We start from the raw sequence: 16,659 nt of genomic DNA, 5'->3' as shown, positions 1-16,659 counted from the left end.
GTCTCTTAAACCAGATATATGCAACCTGCGGCTGTCCAGATGTTTGTATCTATGGCTCGCATGATGCCTCCCTGTTCAATATACTGGCTGGGGCTGATGAGATTTCTTGGCTTCATTTTGTATGTTTCTTTGTTCTCCAGTTTCAAAGGTTGCTTATGATGGACTGCGAACCTGGTTTGTGGACCTGTCAGCGGGTTCAGTGGGGTCAACAGGGCTCCAAATATCAAGCAAAATCTTCCCCAGAATTATGAAATGGTGGGGAAACACCCCTATTTGGCGCCCATGCCCCATATCCGGCGAAGGGTTCTGTGCGGCAGTTACACAAGATGCTTGACTGAGTAGCAATAACGTGTGCTTGCTTGTGTTACTCTTGCTTGAGGCCGGAATCAGTCGGAATAGACGGGCCTTGATAACCATTGGAGTTGGGGGCCTCCCACTGTTGAAAGTGGTATCCCCACATTGTGTGGCGCGTTGTTGTTTTTCCAAATGTGCCGCTTAAAATTCAATATGGAAGAACAAGAGACAATTCCAAAGTGAAACCCGTTTCTTAAACTTAAACTCACCAGTTGATGCCCTTTCATCTCTGTTTAGTTTTTTGAGAAAATGGGCCTCATTCCGAGTACGGCGCTAACCAATGGCGCTATTAACGCCTTGGTTGACGCCGTACCCGGACCGGCAGCGCCTTGGTGGATGGTGGAATTACCGCCCCATTCCAAGGTTGGCGGGGCGGTAATTCCCCAATCCCCATTTACCCTTCCCCATTCCCATTCTTGCCCCATAGGGCATAATGGGAGTGGGGAAGGCGTTAATTACGCCACCGTAAATTACGGTGGCGTAATTAACATCAAGGTCCCTTAGCGCCATGGTTTTTAACACCTGCTAAAAGCAGGTGTTAAAACCTCCATGGCGCAAAGGGAACTCGGAGTATGGCGGTAAGGGATTACCGCCACCGCTCTCGTTAGCGGTGGCCGCTATCCCTTACCGCCATACTCGGAATGAGGCCCAATGTCACCACAACTACTACAGGTTTTGCGCCCATAAGTCTTTTATCCCAAGTTACAGCCAGAGAGGTTTCTGACTATTCAAACTGCTCAGTTGAAATGAAATGCTTCTGTTGTGCTGACAGAAGTTATTAGGAAACACGGTTTACAGAATCACTTGAATGTGCGGGTCGGATTGAGCTGTAATGTGGCCCTTCCGCAAACAATCTTCACGGTGAGGGGAGTTAGACAGGGTTGCATTTTAGCACCCTGTCTTATCAATTTATATATGTCAGACATAGGGCACCACCTGAATCCGGTTTCATTTGCATCACCAACAATGTCCTATTTCAAAAAAAACGATTCGGTTGCCACGTGCAAATGTTTTATTTTGTATTTTTGATTGCACTAAGAAGGGTCTGCAGTTAGTAATGGATGCCTTTGCTAGCTATGCCTAGTCCAATAAACTGAAATCATGCACTGTGCTCAGAGAAAACAAACATTGCTGTTTCAATGGCGGATTGGCAACAATGTGTTAGAAAAGGTAGACAGTTTTATATATCTTGGTTTTCCAATTATTTTGAAACTATATAAACTACAAGTTAAAGAGTGGGTGAAAAGTCAGGCACTGGCCTTGTCTCATCAGCTTGGCGTAATTATGCAATATATGGGAAATTCACTATAATTCATAGAAGTTCAGATGTGATGGGTTTTGCCCTTAGCCATTCCTCCACTAGACTAAAAAATACAGAATGGCCCCTCATAAACAAAAGACTAAGTAAGATCTTCAACATCCAACCATCCCTGGCTGGGACTCTGTGACCAACTAGAACCACTCAGACAAACATTGCCATGCAGCTCCCAAGGGGCAGGGAACTGGGATTTTAATAACAAAATAGCCAACCTGGAGCCAAAGGCTGATTAGAGCACCAACCCTGCACACCACTTGCAGACTACAACTAAATTATGAAAGCCTTGCAAATCAGAGGTCATTCTTCCCAAACATTTCTCTGTAACAGACATGAGACAATGACACCACCCCACAATCATTATAAAATGAAACCCAGCACAGTGACAATACCTCACCTCTATGGATAACAACACAAATTGAAATGTACCATTTCAGACTGGCCCAACATTTCAGTAACAGGACTCTACAAGAGCCCCATCCCAGAACCGGCTCACTGTTCACTCCTACACCTGCAGACGACAACACACGCGCGGCAGCTTTATACCTGCCAACACCAACCCTCCAACAGGAGCTTGGGTGTTGTAACTCATTGCATGGGACTACATCTTTAGCTCTATCTCACACTGCTTCTGCCCCGCCCCCACACACGCAGCTCTTCCAGTGTTCCAGTTCTGTCTCCTAACAGATCTTGGAATTTCCCCACCAGGCATAACCAACACAAACCACTAAGAATCCTACCAGCACTGGTATATCGCTCCCCTCACTGATCCCCATACTCACCACGCCAACTTCACTGCACGTCTACGTAGGTGCGACCTTCTTTGGCATAATTGCCGAGCCCGTTGGTGGGAATGTCTCGGATTGAGCCCAAAGGGAGGAGTCCCCAGGTTGCACAATTTTGTTTTTGCTCAATAGCACCGCAGAGCATCAGGTGTGGAATTTAGGGATAGGAGAGTGCAGGGGGTACAGCTCTTCAAGGGGCTAACTTTGGCGACTGCAGGTGGAGGGGCAATCTTATTTTTGGGTGCACCTAACTTCTTTACATATTCTAATGGGACTATTGTAGTGCAGCTTCAATGTTACAAGCTGTTAACTCATTCTGTGTCTGAAACACACACTTATGAACTGCTGTGTGAGGATGAGCTGTTTCCTGTCCCCCATGCCTTGCTAATAACTCCCCTGATGAAAGTACTAACACCCCATCATGATTTCAATTGCCTAAAAATGTATGCATACGAATGGGTGCTAATGAAATGCTTCACTTTACTAACTGTGGGGCCTTTGTTAACAGTGCAGCCCTGTTTTTTGGCTGTTTCCGGTCCTGTTCTGCCATGACTCTGTAGTTCAGACAGGTCAAGTCAACATAACCCAACATTTCGGAAGGTCTAAAGGTGGGTCTGGTCAGTGGATGTTGTGCCACTGATACTCACCTACATGGCTCTCCACACCTCACCTGGATGCAGGGGTGCAAGTAGACTAACGTCAGAGGGTGAGGAGGGAGAGAAGGCAAACCCTTCATGTTTGGAGGAGACAGAGGCCAGGGTCTAATTACTGGTATGGAGCAATCTAACTTTTGTACACTTTCTAATGACCCTAGTGGACTGCTTTTAATAGTGTCCGTTACCAGACTTTCTGACAAAGTACAATGTTAAAAGGAGTTTACGCTCTCCTTCACGTCTAAAACCACACACTTCTTACTGAGAATGACCTGTCTCCTGACCCCACCCCAGATATGCAGGTGCTAAAACCCCCACCATGTTGTCAATTTCCCAAAAATATATGCATAGAAAATTGCATTTTCTAACAATGAAATGCTTTGCATTAGTAATGTTTTTTTATGTATGTATTTAATTCTTATAAAGCGCTACGTGCCCATGGGCCTCAATTGCCGGCCCCTTTGTTAACAATGCAGTTGCAGGCACAGTTTATTAGTCTGTGGTATGTCCTGCCACGTCTCTGTACGTCAGCAAGGTCAAATCCTTTCCATTAACCCATTTGCAGCACCTCTTAACGGACATGCCCACTGTCCAGGATTATAGGCCAGGGATAGAAGTGTCAAAAATTAGTGGAACTATGTGCCCCCTGCCCTGTCCCCTTATCCCCCCTCCTACCACCTGCTCCCCACCATCGCCATACTCACCCTCCAATTCAAACTCCTTACCTGGGTCCTTCCTTTCCTCCCATAGTCTACCTCACACCTCTGTGCTACAACAGTACTATCTAGACTGACGAAAACATAATTAAAAAATGCATTTATAAGACCACCATTAGATTGCCATTTTCCCCCCACAGCATGCAGCTTTAGGCATCTCGCCTCTTCCAATCACTGGCCATTCGCAGCTGTTAAGGCACATGCTCAGGACTACTTCCCCACACCTCCTGTCCATTGCCTGTACAGACACAATCAATGTCCAATGGTAGGAGACAAACAGATCACTTCAGAGCAGAACTTTGTGGTGGCTCAGCAATGGCCTGGGTGTCATGTCCCAACGAGTCTATACAAATAAACAAAAGCAGTCCACCCCCTGTGAGACGGCACTGTATGATCTGGCATAGGAGTGTTACCAGCAGGGCCCAGGCCCGAACCCCCAGTTGGGAAGAAGTAAAGAAAAGGTGCCCTTCATGGCTGTTTTGAGATATGCTCTGGGTCACTTAAAGTAACTGTGGGGTTTGCAGTTCTCAAGCTTAGAGAGTGCTAAGCATGGCGTTTTAAAAGTTGGGGTTTGAGGCAGATGTTGCAGGCATTCAGTCAAGTGACACTTTCCAATGCCTACCTGTGAAAACAAAATCAAAATATCGAGGCTGAGTACCCCAAAAGGAAATACACCGAACACGGGTTACAAAGGAACATACAAAGATCTTCAAGGACAAGGTCTCAATTTGTGACCTCAACAAGTGGCCTGCAAGCAAGTTATATATTAGCTACATGCAGAGGTCATGACAGCCATGTTGTATTTCGGAATGACATCGTCCACCATTTTAATTCACAGGGTGACTTTACAGAGCGAACCTAAATGGCGGATTGACCTAAAATGGCGGCTTACATTGATTTTAAGGTCAGGACCTTGCAACACGGATTTCTTCGCAGGTGACTTACAAGCAGCTTGGCGTAGGCCAATATACATATATTCATTGCAATAGGAGGCACGATATAATTTCTCATTTGGCATACCTGTGTGGTTGTTTCCTGGGTTCTTGCATGAGGGTTGTACCACATCCTCTTTCAATTCCGTGCGTTGCTGATGCAGCTTCATTGTCATCCTAAATCCTATTAATGGGGCCTCTCTATACAGCGAGTCCAGCAGTATTTTCCTTTCTGCATGTAACCGTAAATAGGTTGTGTGCAACTCTACTTAGCTATCACGTGCACTGTCAGTTTAGGACATCCTTAGTCATCATTCATAGTGCTCAGTGATCTGTCCTCTTCATAACTGCCTGGCTGCATTGCATCATGTGACATCTTGAGCCCCTTGTGCATTTTTCCCCATCGTAAGTAGGAGCCTACAATTCCCAGCATGCAAAGTTATAAACCAGGACTGGGTCACAGTTTCACACATGACATAGGGCCACTTGTAAACTATGCACCAAGACCCTCCAGGTGCTACTTTTGGTTCCCCTGTCCAAGTGATGATGAACAAACACACTTAGGTGAATTTAAATCTGTGCCTTGGGACACTCTATACACACACATTCGGACACATTGAGGCAATGTTAAAGCTTATGGGTTCATAAACAATCCATACCATTATATTTTTGCATCTTATGTGGAAGTTAGATATGTGGAGCACTATGTACTAGCTCCTCATTCCCCAGAGGTAGCTCCTGGTCAGTAGCTAATGGTGGATACCCAGGAACTGCTTTTCAATCCTGTTTATCCAATATTAATTTTGATCCCAGCGTCAGGAATTAGAGCAGTGACATGGGTTGGTGCCTGAGACTCTGCCTGGGAACTGGAGCATCTGGGAGTGAGGACTCACGGTGCAACACAAGATGCATGTGTTCTTAGACTCAGGCAAACTGAGAGGAGGTGCACATGCACAGGTTGGGGTGTCGTGTTTATACTGAACCACTTGCCTTTCCTGGCCCAGAGCATGGAGTTGATAGCTAAGGATCAGATCTTCTACACTGCTTTAAAAACAATCCCCTACTCTCTGGTGGGATGGGGGTGACACCATCCCTGCCCTTTTATTGGCCTCTCCACCCCGTACATGATTGCATTTCATTGTATAGCCTGTACTAACAATATAATGGGTGTTGTTCTAAATTGGGCGGTAAGGGATAATGTGCACTGGTAAGGAGACCAGTGCCGGTAATCCCTTACCGCCCAATTCCGAGGTCCCTTAGCGGAAACCGTAAAGGACGTGTGGTCTTACCACACATCCTTTATGGGTCCCGCTAAGGGACCAGGGCGCTAATAACGGTCCTGCTATTTGTGGGCCCGTTATTAGCGCCTTCCCCATTCCCATTGAGCCCTATAGCGGCTCAAATGAGATTGGGGAATGGTTGGTTGAATGGGGACTTACCGGGTCCTCCAGGGTCGGAATGACCCGGTAAGTCCCCATTCAAGCAGACCGGTGCTGGACCCGGTTTTGGAGGCAGCCATGGCGCAAATAGCCCCATGGCTACCTCCAAACTCGGAATGAGGGCCAATGTCACTCGTGTCTTCTGCCTCCCATCGATGTTCCCACCTCCACCAATCACTAGCACCTAGTTTATGTGCCCAATTATGTTATCCAATATTTATACTGCACCCATCACCACCATAGTAGTCGTATGGTGCCTGGCTGTATCATTATTGTTAGGGTAGGGAAGATAGCTATATGGAAACGTGTGGGTCTTGGAAGGCTAGCAACACAGTTTCGAATCCCGGATGCGCGCTTGAAACCAAGTACATTATAAATAACCTGCACTTGCATGATCTGAACGAACAAGGCCTAGTAGGATCGTTGCACCGTAATCCGCCTTCCTTTGATGCATCTTGAGACACACACGTGTATAGGTGCATATTAAATCACCTATACATTTTTTTTTTAAACACCCAGTCCTGGTAATGCGCTGCCTGCTGTTGACCGGATGCACACAGTTTCCATTCATGTCTCTCAAACAAATCCAAATACATAGAGGGCTGCTGAGTAGCCTTTACCATGTTTGACTAACCTTTTACAGTCTTTGGGCCTCATTACGACCCTGGCGTTAACCATGGCGCTATTAGCGCCATGGTTGACGCCGGTAAATTACCAACTCCGCCATGGTGAATGGCGGAATTACCGCCCCATTCCAAGGATGGCGGGGTGGTAATTCCCCATTCACCATGGGCCCTTCCCCATTCCCATTTTTGCCCCCATAGGGCTCAATGGGAATGGGGAAGGCGCTAATTACGGCACCGTAAATTACGGTGCCGTAATTAGCTCCTAGGTCCCTTTGCGGGTTGGTTTTTTAACGACTGCTAAAAGCAGGCGTTAAAGTGCAACCCGCAAAGGGACCTCGTAATCAGGCGTTAAGGGTTTAACGGCGCCGACACCTTTTGCGGCGCCGTTAACCCCTTAACGCGTGGGTTGTAATGAGGCCATTTGACTAACCTTTACAGAGTGTGACTAGACTTTACAGAGTGTGACTAGACTTTATTGTGTAACTTCAACCAGAAAATGAAATAGGTTCTTTATCAACCAGAATTCAATTAGTGAACTTTAATAACAATTTGTTGAAGCAAGAAATCATATTTGTTTAACTAAATAATCTTCACTCTCTCTGCCCTGTCATTAGCTGAGGATTGCCTGTCATCAGACGAAAAGAACCAGGTGGCAGCCCTGGTACATTTTGAAATTGCAGCTGTGGATCTTATTTTAGAAGATGGAAATGTGTGAGAGCTGGTGGAATTCCAGGAAGCCTTACTGCAATGAGTCATATGGCAGGGCAGTCTCTGCTTCTCTTGCGGCACCTGAGCCAGTGCTGAATGAGAAGGTGCGCAGGGCGCATCAAATTGCAAATGACTATGTGGGTTTCAAAAGGGGGTATCTCTGTCAGCAGTTCTGATGAAAAAAACATGAAGCTCCAAAAGGCTTTGCAGCCAGAAATGAAATAAAGGGACAATATCATTTTCTGAAGCCATATCAGAATGTTTTCATCGGCAGGTTAAATCTGATTATCCATCAAGGAGATTATTTGCACTGCTACTCAAGCAAACAGTCTCGATTTCAGTCACCTGGCATAATGGAGGATGGCGGTATCCCGGGAGCTAGGCCCCCTCTACAGGGTGGCAGCTTGCATACCTGCGTTATGGGATGCCCCTAATGCACAGAGGTCTGGCATTCCTGAATTGCCCATAACCCAGCGGCTAAGGGTGCCGTCATGGATTGGCGTTGCGACATTCATTTCATCTGTAGTGCTATGAAGACGCCAGCATATGCAAGTTGACGCACATTCATTTTTGGTGACAGTGTGCCACATGGCCAGTGAAGTCATGCGTGTGTGTTTGCTTGTTTTTACTTGTTATAGACACACTCGCTATGAGTTGTGATACATTTTGGGTAATGATTGTTTTAGCTTCCAGCCTATGCCTTGCATTGGGGTCTGTGCGCAGGGGTACATTGGGTCTTGATCAGCCATTGTTGGGCCTTTGCAGCGGGTTATTAGTGCATTCTTGGCTCCAGTATAGCACTTTGTGTTTACAGCATAAGAGGTATGCATCCTGTGGTTCCCCCAGATGTTTTTGGCTACGACTTCAATGATCACTTACCATTAACCATGTCACCTGCATAGCAGGCCAAAAAGCCAGGAAAGCCAAAGGGTGTAGACCTTTTTCTTACAGGAAGAGGGAAAGAGCATGGCCACTATGTAAACTGTAGGGTCTTATAGGGGGGGTTAACCCAGTGGCGGCTCAACTTGTCCTTGCTCATGCAAATCACACTCCACTGCCAGTGAAAAACAGTGCTAGAGCGACGCTACTCACACGAGCGAATGCAGTGGAGGCCGCAAGGAAAGAGGTCAATGAGTGGGGACACCTCTGGTGTGATTGTGGTGTCTGATGACTTGTGGGTTCAGTTACAGCTATTGCTAAGGCACGCACCCTAACTTCATTTCCCCTGATATAAATTCTGGGAGAAGAAAAGTAGCAATATTCCATTGTGGTGACTTACTTGAATAAAACAACGTTTTGATTCCAACTACAGTATTTTGAATCCAAATGTTATTTTACTTGAAAGGTGATTCCCTCACCTTATGCTGGGGACGACATCACAATGACTATTGCTACTCGTGTAAACAATTCACGGAAATATAATCTGGCCCGTGACAGCCTCACTAAAAGTAATGCACACCACACTTCATTCTGTGTTACTGCCACCCGGTCCCACGCTATTAGCGCTGGATCAAGGGATAGGCGGTAATGGGTATTCCCCATTCCCCATTGGGTCCATTGGACCCAATGGGGCATTTTCAGCGCAATTAGCGTGCGCTAATAGTGCTGCCCTAAGTGCACCACAAATGGGTGTTAAATTGGCACCTTTACCCCCAGCTTAGACCTGCCATTAAATGCTGCCAGACTCATGATTAGATGGGCCCTTAAATGTGGCGGTAATAGCATTATCGCTGCATTTAAGGGCTACCGCCAAACTCGTTATGAGACCCCCAGACTAAGAATTTACTGGATAAAGCAAGTATATACAAGTCAATTAAATCCATTGAAGGGAGTCGGGATCAGGATTTTATCTCAAGTTACAACTTATACACTGAGAATGGTAGGTGGCACAGACCTCTTGGCAGGGTAACTGGTTCAATTTCCTGATTCTTTCTATCGCCATATCTTTTTGAGGATTTCACTGAATTTATTGGGTCCCTTTCAAAGATGGGGTCCAATTCGAGGATTGAAATCTAAAGCTATGCATTGTCACTTTTGTGAATACACAGGTGACCTCATCACGAGTTGAGCGGTATCCCAAGTGGGATACTGGCCAACTGTATTTGCGTTACCACCCAATACTGCCGGATCACGGGTTGGGTGGTAACTCTAATTCCCCATTCCCCATTGGGTGCATTGAACCCAATGGGTAATTTCTGCGCAATTTTCTGCATACTTTTTTTGTAGCTGGGGGTAAATAATGCCAGATTCATGTTTGGGCGGACCCTTAAATGCGGCAGTAATAGCGTTAACGCCGCATTTAAGGACTACCACCCATGAGATGAGCCCCAGGGTCTTGTGAATCCCTGAAGAACCCTCTGATTAATTGCCAGCGACTTATTCTCTCAGAATTCTGAACTTTAATAATTGTACACACACGAGGACCTCACTCTTCCTTTTTTGGGAGAGATTATGGAGTGGGAATGCTGCTCTCTGTATTACTTTGGTACATGTTTTAATTAAGATTCATGAGCTGCTATGCGAAAATGTGTATGTGTAATGCTAATTCTTTCAACAATTTTATATCATGTGTTGTAATGTATTGTATTGTATTGTGATTTTCATACATTAATGTACAGATGGTATTGATGAATTGTATCCGTTTGTATACGTTGTATTGTGTACATTTTTTCACAAACTATAAACACAAATAAAGTGAATACATAAGTAATGACATGCAGAAATACTGGGATTGTCCAATTTGGAGTATGTTGGGTTTTCAAACGTGGAATCTGCTGTGAGGATCGAATATGGAATATGCTCTCATGTGTTAAACTCCAGCCATGCACAAAATAAACATAGCACGAAAAACCGTTCCTTGCGAGTTGATGGCTGTAAAGTGTCTCGGGAATGAATTTTCACGAGGAAGGAATTTCAGAATCGTGTCACTGCAGTCGCAGATGGAATTCTGCTCCGTGTTGGCTCAAGCAGCTGGTGTTGTGAAGTCCCAACTGGAGTGTAATATCGCATTACAGAGCAACTGTAATGCCATTGTCATATTACACGTGTGTCATGATGTCACAACTAGCCTGTAATAAGAACATTGTGTATAGGCCTTTATACAGGTATGGTAGAAAGACCTCTATTACTTACTTTTAAATCACAGGAAGATATATCCAGAGACGTCTTTATGGGAGGGCAAAAGGGGCACGTGCCCTGGGCCACACCCTTTAGGGGGCCCCACATGGCTGCCTGATTGAAATCACTCAGTGCCCATTTGTTTACCAAACCTAAAATAACACATGCCATGTTTTATGGTGTGCTGGCGAGGTGCCAAACCTGCAGCCAGGCTGTTACTAACCGGTACATTTTGTTCGGATCAATTAATCCTATAAAGCTTTTGTACTCAGTTTTTCCAGTCATGATCGCAAAACTTCTGTAGTATTCTCACCCTTCTGTGGGTTACGTATAGATCATGTGCCATACTGAAAGTTGAAATTCATATTGATAAATTTGAGTGCTATGATTGCTCAGAAGATAGCTCAGTTTGTTAGGTACTGGTTAAAGGGATTTGTGGGGGCGGTGACCAGGGATTTTTTTAATGCCGTCATTTCTTTGGTTTAGAGGGGGGCCCGAAGGAGTCTGTGCCCTGGGCCCCAAGGTTCCTTAAAATGGCCCTGGATATATCAAGTGCATAGTGGCAGCTAGGCTAAAGCTGATCACACACACTTTCATTATGTATACATTACTTACAAATTGACCAATTGCAACCATTTTGGAGAAAGGTCACAGAATTGAGAATTATGCTACTCCGGAGAATAAAGGAATGATTATGTTTCCATATTGCCATATTGATAACTCATTGTTCATTGCTCATAACTCATAACTCATTGCTATCTTTCCATCATAGGCTAAGCCCACCAGTTGGGTTACCCTTTTGATAACTGTTTGCTACGTTTCCGTCATAGGCTCAGGCCAACCAGTTGTGTTGCCCAGTTCATAACTCATTGCAATCTGTGTATTGCTGGATTGCTAAACTGTGAAAATGCTGGGATTGCCAAACTTGGAGTATGATGGGTTGTTCAGACTTGGAATATGCTGTGATAATCAAATTATATCTATACTGGCATCGTGAAAGTCAGCAAGAGAATCTGCCCTGTACTGGGAACCTAGTTAGCGGACATATATTGGTATATTCTGGACAATGTACTAGATTTGGACAACTGTGAAATGGGTGTTTACAGGAGTTGTGTCTATTGGGATACTGTGAACAATTTTATAAAATATACTTTTTCAAACTGGGGAATCGCTGGGATTATTAAATTGGCAATGTATTGTGGTGGCAAACTGGGAATGGAGTGGCAAAGCTACATTGGAAATATACTGGAATTGTGCACTATGTGATTACGCAAACGAGGAGTAAACTGAAATTCTGGGAGACTGGAGTATATGCGTTTGCCTAACTTCACAAATACTCGGGGGGGAAAAAACATCGTCACGCAATGTGCACGCTTTATAGTTCATGTTTTCTCAATGTGTAATGTTGTGATGGTTAAGCAATTAATAGTGTTAATTACCCAGTATATAGCTATTATGACCGTTCATAAACCATTAATATTCTGCATTAGCTAATAACTGCCTGATATCCTCCCGCCCTCATGCTTCATTAGTGATATAATATTGTCAAAACCGCTTACTCAGGTCCACATGATTGCCTTGGGATATAATCAGAATGCTAATGCAATGTGTCTCAGGTTCCAAATCTCTGGATGAATGTGGAGTGTGCTCCGTTTATTAGTGAGCCACCGCGCACTGGGCCATCACACTGGGGCGATACAGAAGGTGCGAAACTGGGGCTATGTTACTCTTGTCAAACTGTGAGTTTTTTTAGTTTAATAAAGGAACAGGAAAGGGAGAAGGCTTAGTGATAGGCTCTGAGCTATGGAAAATGCAGAGTGGTTGGATTCAGCACAATGTCTCTTTTTGAGATGCTGCCTAGATGAAGAGAGATCCTTTAACATCGTATTGCGTTATCACCCCGCTATGCCAGCTAGAGCATGTTTACGATAGTCTGGAGAGCAGCTTTCCATCTGATCTACTGGACTTAAAACATGTATGGTATTAGGGGACTTTAATATATGGCTAAAGGATGAGGCTTCTATTGACTCTAAATGTTTCAACCATTTATTTCAATCCCATTGTTTTGACGGTCTGCCTACCTGCCCCACCCATGTGAAAAGCCACTGTCTAGATGAATTACTCTTTAGAGACCTGCAGGTCGTGATCATATACAACACACATGTGCCTTGGTTCAAAAACTTTCTATGACTGCAGGAACTGCTATACCCCGGGCAACCAATAGTAAGATAGTCTGTAAGCCACAAGCATGGGTAAGCAAAAGACCTACGGCCTCATCCTGAGTTGGGTGGTAGCCCTTAAAAGTGTCGGTAACAGTGTTACTGCTGCATTACCGGTCCGTCCAATCTCAAGTCTTGTGTGTTTACCCCCAGCTTATAGTTGGTGGTAAACATGCCATGAAAATGCCCATTTTCGGCACAACTGATCCAATGGGGAATGGGGATTAACAGTTAGCACCCAACCTGTGATCCAGCAGTAATACCGCTGGACGAGTGGGCGCTAACGCATAAAGAGTTTGGCGGTATCCCGGTTCAGATACTGCCCAACTCGTGAAGAGGCAAATAATCTTACTTTCCATGAGATGCATCAGACATTAGTGCAAATCTCTCTTGCCAAACCTATACAAATGAATTGCAGGACTCTTGGATTCATTGGTGCCAAAACCACATATAAAGGTAATCAATATGTGATCCTCTCCTTAGTTCTTTGATTATGTCATGAACCTCAAAGCTATTTTATTAAAAGCAAAAAGGAGTTTGAAAAAGCAGCCGACAGAAGCTTAAATTACTGCACTCAAGACCATTCACAAGAATTACAAAACTATGGTCCTGAGTATCTGCCAAGCATAGTAGGTTCCTTGAACAATTCTAAAATCGGCTATTGTAATACTCTGCCTCTCTGCGATCATACTTCTGCTTTACATCGATCGCTTCATTGGCTTCCAGTGGCCAGAGGGACTGATTTCAAAAAATCCTCTGTCTCACTATTAAATGTCTCGACAATCAGGTCCCTATGTATTTGCAGACTAAACTTAACAGATATTGGCCCTCATTACAAGTCAGGCGTTAAGGGTTTAACGGCGCCGTCGGCGCCGTTAACCCTTAACGCCTGATTCACACTTTAGCGCCTGCTTTTTGCAGGCGTTAAAGTCCAAGGCGCTAAGCGACCTTCGTGCTAATTACAGCACCGTAATTTACGGTGCCGTAATTAGCGCCTTCCCCATCCCCATTATGCCCTATGGGGCAAAAATGGGAATGGGGAAGGGCAAATGGTGAATGGGGAATTACCGCCCCACTCACCTTGGAATGGGGCGGTAATTCCGCCATCCACCATGGCGGAATCCGGCATGGACCATGGTGTTAATAGCACCATGGTCCACCGCCTGACTTGTAATGAGGGCCATTGTCCATTACAAGCTTTACGTCCGAAAGATAATGTTGTTGGTCATCTGCGCATCTCATTTTGTGCATAGAAGAGGCTTGCAGTAGCTGCACCAAGGTTATGGAACTCTGTAGCACTGAGTATTCGCTAAATGGACTGCTTCCTGCAATTTTGAATAGCGATCAAGCTTGGTTATTCTGTTATACTGATGCTTTTGGGCTCATGGTGGTGTTGAATGGGGTAGTATTGGTTGATAGTGAGTTTTGTCTATGCTTTAGTGCAATTTTGTTTGCCTGCATTGCGTTACAAATCCCAATAAAAAACACAAAGCGCATGGTTGTTGAACAAATAAAGGCTATCCTAGAATGTTCACAATGGAAATACAGTGGCATTTTGCAAACTCGGAATGTCAAACAAAGAACTAAGCAAAATACTTGGATTTTGCAAATTGGGATTATACAAAGGTTTTGATGCCTGGGATTCTCAAACTGGGAGTATGCATGACTGTGCATTCTAAAACTATACTGGGTTGTCAAATATAACTATAGAATGCTATGAACACAGAATATGTACTACTAGTACCCGGCATTGCCTGTGTCCTAACTGAGTGGTGTCTCATTTGCCCTGGAGAAAGTTGCTCTTGTCCGTTGGTCGGCACGTCGTGATGCTGTTTGTTGTTGTGTTTCAGAAGCTCTCGATATTGATTTTCGCGTTGCATCAGATGGAGCTTTTCCAAGTGATGTTCGTTTTTTGTGCAGCATGTTTCAGTCACTCAATGGCTTCAGCACATTTGAGAAATTGTCCAAGAAAGATTGATAGATTGTGCTCTCCTCTCGTGAATGCACTTAAGTAAACTGTAACCTTGCCATTTCCCATATTTGGAGTGGCATGATACACATTTTTTTTTTAATTCACTTTAAAAATGCTTTAATAAACACATTTGATTTGTATACAGTAGTAATACTTTTCAAAGGAATAACCAAGACATTGAACATTTTGCTTCAGACACAATTCCAAATGTCGTCTCCTTCTAGCACCAACTGTAGTGACTCGGGGTGAGCATCAGTAAATGAGGATGTCTACGGAGTACATTATTTGCATCCAAACATAGACTACAATCTTGCCCCAGACAAATGAGGAATCCATGGAATCCATGCAAAATTTTGTAGACGTGTGGATTTATATAGCTTGACAAACATACACAAACACATATATACATTCTGCTTCATATATAAGGATATTTGTCAAACAGGGAATATAGTTTTTTTTTAAACTGGTATATTACTTTCATAGTACACTGGAGCTTTCACACTGGGAATATAAAGGGTTTGCCAAGCAGGGAATGTAGCAGGATTTTGGTGTCAGACAAACTGGGAATATGTACAAATAGGGGAAAACTGAGTATTCACTTGGATATTCAATATGAGAGTATGGTTGAATCGCACAGACTGGAATTATACTGGGATTTGGGCAAACTTGCAGTTTACTTGAATTGGTTACTGGTCAAATGGGATATAAGAGGATTGTGCAATAGAACATTGGGGGTATACCAAAAATTGTGCAAAGGCAAAGTGAGAGTGAACTGAAATTGGCCAAGTGTTACATATGCATGTATTGTGAACACAGTCATTAGAACTGCATTGTGTGTGTGGAGATAACATGCAAACTGTGAGAAACAGGGATTAAGACGATGGTAATATATTGAAATTCAACAAAATGGATAATTATTAGGATTGTAGATCTAGGAAAATAATGTTCTAGCACAAATTGGGAGGGTGTTAAACCAGGTGCTTAATGGGATGTCATCCTCGGAAATTAGTGGGATTGTGCAAGATAGGAACATACATTGGTTGTAAAACTGAAATATAAGACATGTGAAACCGGGAACTTAATGGGATTCCAGACTGGTGGTATATAAGGATTTTCAAACCAGAAGGGCATAGGAGGTTTGCAAACTGCGAGTGTACTTTGATTGTAAAACATTGAATATAACTGGACTGTGACAAGGGAAAATGCAGTAGTTAACAAACTCGGAGCATGCTGGGTTTTTCAAACAGGGAGTGTTTAAAGATTAAACTGGCATATACTTGGACTACGTAAACTGGCAATATGATAGGGTTGTTTGACGTTTGTTCTTGGGGTGCTCTGAGGTTGGTCATTCATTGCTGGTTATAACGCAAGCCCAATAACAAGATCTGGTTTGCTCTTAGTGTCGGTACCTTGGAAGGGTTTGCACAAGTAGTAAGGTTGTTGCAAATCCCAGACACGCATTGGCAGTAGTTCTAGTGCTCACTGCAAGGCAAGGATCATAATAGCAGGGCTAGCACTAGCCAACATGTGCTTTCTTGCAATGGCACACAGACAAGAAGTGTGTGAGTGTTAGGGAAGCCACAGTGACCAGATGTGTTCTGCTATTGAAGACTGTGCTTCCAACTGTGCACATTTTGTTATTGCAAAGGCACTAAAATCAGACAAATTCAGTCACATCACTGACACTTTGACCAGCTTAAATCTGGTCAATGCTCCAGCACTTTGTATGGTCTAAAAAGAAGTTCCAACAGCAAATTGTTATCAGTGGCTCCAACCAGATGTTATTGCTAATGGCTCACAGGCTGGCTGGGGCAGGCTGAGCC

The 16,659-nt window shown here is 44.2% G+C and overlaps 1 protein-coding gene across 1 annotated transcript in view; it reads left to right on the top strand.

Annotated features, from left to right (window-relative positions):
• NTSR1 (neurotensin receptor 1) overlaps window positions 1-16,659 on the top strand; it is a 1,583,963-nt gene that overhangs the window by 1,492,120 nt on the left and 75,184 nt on the right. The gene's annotated exons all lie outside the window — the stretch shown is intronic.

Source organism: Ambystoma mexicanum, chromosome 3p, assembly GCF_040938575.1.
Source record: "Ambystoma mexicanum isolate Mex_15411 chromosome 3p, UKY_AmexF1_1, whole genome shotgun sequence".
Taxonomy (NCBI): Eukaryota; Metazoa; Chordata; class Amphibia; order Caudata; family Ambystomatidae; genus Ambystoma; species Ambystoma mexicanum.
This window is presented reverse-complemented; position numbering and strand designations above follow the sequence as displayed.